A 6,343-nucleotide genomic window follows, 5' to 3' on the forward strand; every position below is an offset into this window, starting at 1 on the left:
AAAAAGGCCAAGTAACATCTATAGTCAGACCTATCAGAATCACATCTGACTTCTCAGCAGAGACTATGAAAGCCAGAAGGGCCTGGGCAGATGTCATGCAGACACTAAGAGAGCACAGATGCCAACCCAGACTTCTATACACAACAGAACCTCAATCAATATAGATGGAGAAAACAAAAAATTCCATGACATAACTAAATTTAAACAATATGCATGCAGCAACCTAGCCCTACAGAAGATACTTAAAGGAAAATGCCAACCCAATGAGATCAACTACACCCAAGAAAACACAACATAAAAACAACTTTACATCAAAAAAAATCAAAAGAAAACAGGCACACAAACACACAATCACCACCAATTCCTCAATAAAAGGAACTAACAATAATTGGCCACTAATATCTATCAACATCAATGGACTCAATCTCCAATAAAAAGACACAGACTAATAGAATGGTCATAGAAACAGCATCTAACATTCTGTTGCATTCAAGAAACACACCTCAGCCACAAAGATAGACACTACCTCAGGATAAAGGGCTAGAAATGGTTTTCCAAGGAAAAAGGACCCAAGAAGGAAGCTGGAATAGCCATCCTAGTATCTAATAAAATAGACTTTCAACCAAAATTAATCAAAAGAGATAGGAAGGGACACTTCATTCTCATCAAAATAAAAATTCACTAGGAGGACATCACAGTCCTTAACATCTATGCCCCAAATACAAGGGTTCCTGCATTTGTAAAAGAAATATTATTAAGGCTTAAATCACACATAGATCCCAACACGTTAATAGTGGGAGACTTCAACACCCCACTCTCACCAAGGGACAGATCATTGAGACAGAAGCTAAATAGAGAAATAATGACATTTGCAGTGGTCTTAAATTAAATGGACCTAATAGATATCTACAGAACATTTCATCCAAATACAAAAGAGTATACCTTCTTCTCAGCACCTCAAAATTTGACCATATAGTTGAACAGAAAGCAAGCCTCAACAGATACAAGAAGATGGAAATAATTTATTTTATCATATCAGACCACTGTGGACTAAAGCTGGACCTCAACAACAACAGAAATAGCAAAAAGCCTACACATGCATGGAAACTGAACAACTCTCTACTCAATGACAGCTGGGTCAGGGAAGGAAGGAAGGAAGGAAGGAAGGAAGGAAGGAAGGAAGGAAGGAGGAAGGAAGGAAGTAAATACTTCCTAGAATTCAATGAAAATGAATGCACAACATACCCAAATGTATGGGACACAATGAAAGCAGTGCTAAGAGGAAAGTTTATAGCACTAAGTGCCTTCATTAAGAAATTCAAGACATTTTATACAAGCAACTTAATGGCACACCTGAAAGCACAAGAAAAAAAAAAAAAAGCAGACACATCCAAGAGGAGTAGATGGCTGGAAATAATCAAGCTCAGAGCTGAAATCAATAAATTAGAAACAAAGAAACAATTCAAAGAATCAATGAGACTAAGAGCTGGTTCTTTGAGAAAATCAACAAGATAGACAAACCCTTAGCCAAACTAACTAAAAGGCCGAGAGATGGTATCCAAATGAACAGAATCAGAAATGAAAAAGGGGACATAATCACAGACACTGAAGAAAGCCAAAGAATCACTAGGTCTTACTTCAAAAGCCTACACACCACAAAATTTAAAAATCTAAATGAAATGAACAATTTTCTTGACCAAGTCTATTTACCAAAGTTGAATCAAGATCATGTAAATAAATTAAATAGTCCTATATCCCCTAAGGAAACAGAAGCAGTCATCAAAACTCTTCCATCCAAAAAAAGCTCAGGGCCAGATGGTTTCAGTGCTGAATTCTATCAGACCTTCAAAGAAGAGTTAATTTCAATACTTTTCAAACTATTTCACAAAATAGAAAAGAAAAAAGGAACATTACCAAAGTCATTCTATGAGGCCACAGTCACCTTGATACCTAAACCTCACAAAGACCCAACAAAGAAAGAAAATCTCAGACCTATCTCTTTTATGAACATTGACGCAAAAATACTCAATAAAATACTCTCAAACTGAATCCAAGAACACACCAAAGATATCATCCACCATGACTAAGTAGGCTTCATTCCAGGCATGCAAGTGTGGTTCAATATATGGAAATCCATCAATGTAATCCACCATATAAACAAACTGAAAGAATAAAAAACTGCATGATCTTCTCATCAGAAGCTAAAAAGGCATTCGACAAAATCCAACAGCCCTTCTTGTTAATGGTCTTGGAAATATCAAGGATACAAGGCACATACCTAAACATAATAAAGGCAATATACAGCAAACCTATAGCCAATATCAAATTAAATGGAGATAAACCTAAAGCAATCCCACTGAAATTGGGGACAAGACAGGGCTGCCCACTCTCTTTGCACCTCCTGAATATAGTACTTGAAGTTCTAGCCAGAGCAATAAAACAACTAAAGGAGATCAAGGGTATACAAATTGGAAAGGTAGAAGTCAAAGTATCATTATTAGCAGATGTTATGATAGTATACATAAGTGACCTCCAAAATTCCTCCAGAGAACTCCTACAGCTGATAAACACCTTCAGTAAAGTGGCTGTATAAAAAATTAATTCAAAAATATCAGTAACCCACTGTATATAAATGAGAAAGAATGACAGAATGAAAAGGAAATTAGGGAAACAACACCCTTCACAATAGCCACAAAATGCCCATGGCTTCCACGATGTTCATGCTCATCTTTCACCTTCCCAAAGTCCACATGCTTGCCATCCAGCCCCTCAGCCTTGGCAGTGCAGATAAAAAACTGGGAACCATTTGTGTTTGGTCCAGCATTTGCCATGGACAAAATGCCAGGACCTGTATGCTTCAGTGTTGGAAACAAAGCCCTGGGACCCTCCCTAAGGGCCTGACCTGCCGGATAAGCACCGGAAGCCAGCAGGCCATAGTTTCTTAAGACCCATTGTTCCCGAAACTGTTTGCTTTAGGGCACATCCGTGACCACCGATGTTATCTTTGGGCCTTGTAACTCTTTAACCCACCTTCTTAGCCTTGGGAACTTCCCACCAAGGGCCTTGGTATTTTTCCACTACTACTTCCCTTTCTCGCCCCTCTCCCCCGCCCTGCCAGAACCACGTTTTAAAAGAAACACCAAAGTTCAATAAAGCGGACACTTGACCGGCAACCGTCTGCTTGTGTCCTTTCTCTCTCTCCCCCATCTTTTTCAGGATTGACCCCCTTCGCCCCCACGAATAACTGAGTCCCGAGGGGCGGGACACTTCAGGATGAAGTTCTCATCCTCAAATTTCTCCCCATAGATGGACCTGCCACCAGTGCCATTATGGCGTGTGAAGTCACCACCCTGGCACATGAATCCTGGAATAATTCTGTGAAAGGAGGAACCCTTATATCCAAATCCTTTCTCTCCAGTGCTCAGAGCACTGAAGTTTTCTGCCATCTTTGGAACTTTATCTGCAAACAGCTCGAAGGAGACGCTACCCAAGGGCTGGCCATTGGCCTTGATGTGGAAGAACACAGTGGGGTTGACCATGGCTGCAGCAAAAGTCGACAGGGGACAGCAGCGTCTGGAAAGCCCATAAATTAATTTTTTTAAGCTGAGTGAAAATGTGAAAATGTACATTTTCTTTATCCATTTGTCTTATGAAGGACATCTAGTCTGTTTGCTTTCTGACTGTTATGGACATTGAGCAAGTGTCTCTGTGGTAGGATGGAGCACCCTCTGCATACATGCCAAAGAGTTGTATAACTAGATCTTAATGTAACTCTCTTCCCAACTTTCCGAGGAACTGCATCTTTAGTTACATAACGACTGTAGAGGTTTGCACACTCGCCAGCAATGGATGAGTGTTCCCCTTGCTTCATATCATTGCCAGCACAAGATGTCATTTCCTTTATTGATCTCAGCCATTCTGAAAGTTGTAAGGTGTAATCTTACAGTAATTTTGATTTGCCTTACATAGCATTTCAATTTCACTAGGTCCCATTTATTAATTGCTGATCTTAGAACCTATTCTGAAACTCTCTTCCTATGCCTATGAGTTCAAAGCTATTTCCCTCTTTTTCTTCTACTAGGCTTAGTGCACTTGGTTTTATGTTGACGTGTCTGATCCATTTGGACTTAATTTTAGCGCTGGGTGATAAACAGGAATCTTTTTGCATTCTACATGCAGACATCCAGTTTGCAGCATCATTTGTAAATGATGCTGTCTTTTTTTTTTTTCATTGAATTTCTGAGTTCTTTATCAAAAACCAGATGTCCATAGGTGTCTGGAATTATGTTTGGGTCTTCAATTGGATTCCCTTGAGTAATGTGACTGCTGCTGCTGCTGTTGTTGTTGCTTGGTTTGTTGCTTGTTTGTTTGTTTGTTTGTTTGTTTGTTTCATCATTTAGTTTTTATTACTGTAGCTCTCTATTAACACCCCTACCTAGCCACGAACATGGAAAGTCTTTCCATCTTCTGATATCTTCTTATAGCCTTTCGTTAAATACTTGAAGTCTTCATTATACAGGTTTTCTTTGCTTTACCTAAAGATGTTTTATATCATTTGAGGCTTTCCTGATTTCTTTCTCATGTCATTTATTATTTGTATGTATGAGAGCTATTGATCTTTGTAGTACTTGTCAAGAAAATCATCCATTTTCTTTTAGATTTTAAAGTTTTCTCAAATACAGGTTTTTAAAGTATATCCTTATGAGTCTATGAATCTCTTCCATGTCTGTTGTTGCATCTCACTTTTTGTTTATTATTTTGTTAATTTTGATATCTGCTCTCCACATTTTAGTTAGTTTGAATGAGGTTTTCTCTATCTTGCTGATTTTTTTTTCAAAGAAACAAGTCTTTCTCTCATTGATTCTTTGTCTCAATTTTATGGGTTTCAGCCCTGTATTTGATTGTTTCTTGCCCACTAATCCTCTTGTGCATGATTACTTCTTTTTGTCCTAACGCTTTTGGGTGAGCAATTGAGTTGTTAGTGTGACACACCTGCCCTTGTTTATGTGGGCACTTAGTGCTATGAATTTGCCTCTCAGAACCATTTTCATTCTTCCCCATTAGTTTTTGTATGCTCTGTATTAAATTTCAATTATAGAAAGTTTTTAATATCTTTCTTTATTCTGTCTTGACCCATGTTTCATTCAGCAGAGAACTGTTCAGTTTCTATTATTTGGTAAGCTTTCTGTTATTTCTGTGGGTGATTATACACAGTGTCAATATATAGTGGTCTGATAGGATGCAGGGAGTCGTTTCAATTTTCTTGTTCCTGTTGAGAGTTGCTTTGTGACTGAGTATATGATCAAATTTGGAGAATGTTCCGTAGCTGCAGAAAAGAATGTGTATTTTGTGTTTGTTAAAATGTTCTTTTTAGGGCTAGAAAGATGGCTCAGAGGTTAAGAGCACTTCCAGAGGCCTGAGTTCAATTCCCAGCAATCACATGGTGGCTCACAACCATCTATAATGAGATCTGGTACCCTCTTCTTGTGTGCAGGAAGAATACAGCGTACTAACAAATAAATAAATCTTTTAACATGTTTTGAAAATATCTTCTAGGACCGCTTGATTTATAAAATCTTCTCAGCCTGTTTTTTCTGTTTGTTTTTTGTCAGGATGATCTTTCTATTGGCAAGAGCACAGTACTGAGGTTTCCCACAATCCATTGTTAACTATACTATGTGATTTTAGCTTTAAAGTGTTCCTTGTAGAAATATGGGTGTTCTTGTGTTTGGGGAATATATGTTAAAAACTGAAATGTCATTTTGGTGGATTTTCTTTTGATGAGTATGTAGTGTCCTTCCTTATCTCTTTTGATTAGTTTTAGTTTGAAGTCTATATTATAAAATGACTACAACAGGGAGTGGGACACAGCAGGGATACAAAGTTAACAAACTATAACTAATATTAAAAAAATAAAAAATATATTTAAAAAAGCATTCCCACTGAAATCAGAGACAAGGGTGCACATTTTCTCCATATCTCTTCAATATAGTACTTGAAGTTCTAGCCAGAGCAAGAAGATAATTAAAGGAAATCAAGGGGATGCAAATTAGAAAAGAAGAACTCAAAATGTCCCTATTTGCAGATATGATGATAGTATATATAAGTGACCTCAAAATTTCTGCCAGAGAACTCCTACACCTGATAAACACCTTCAGCAAAGTGGCTGGATACAAAATTAACTCAAAAACAACAACAACAACAAAAAAGTAGCTCTCTTATATACAAATGACAAATAGGCCAAGAAAGAAATCAGAAAAACTAAACACTTCACAATAGCCACAAATAATATAAAGTATCTTGGTGTAACTCTAACCAAGCAAGTCAAAGACCTGTATGATAA

The 6,343-nt window shown here is 37.6% G+C and overlaps 1 pseudogene; it reads right to left on the reverse strand.

The window, feature by feature from the left end:
- Positions 1-2,680: 2,680 nt before the first annotated feature.
- Positions 2,681-3,539, reverse strand: LOC129677064 (peptidyl-prolyl cis-trans isomerase A-like; annotated as a pseudogene).
- Between the last annotated feature and the right edge of the window lie 2,804 nt (positions 3,540-6,343).

Source organism: Psammomys obesus, unplaced genomic scaffold, assembly GCF_907164565.1.
Source record: "Psammomys obesus unplaced genomic scaffold, mPsaObe1.curated_primary_1811, whole genome shotgun sequence".
Taxonomy (NCBI): domain Eukaryota; kingdom Metazoa; phylum Chordata; class Mammalia; order Rodentia; family Muridae; genus Psammomys; species Psammomys obesus.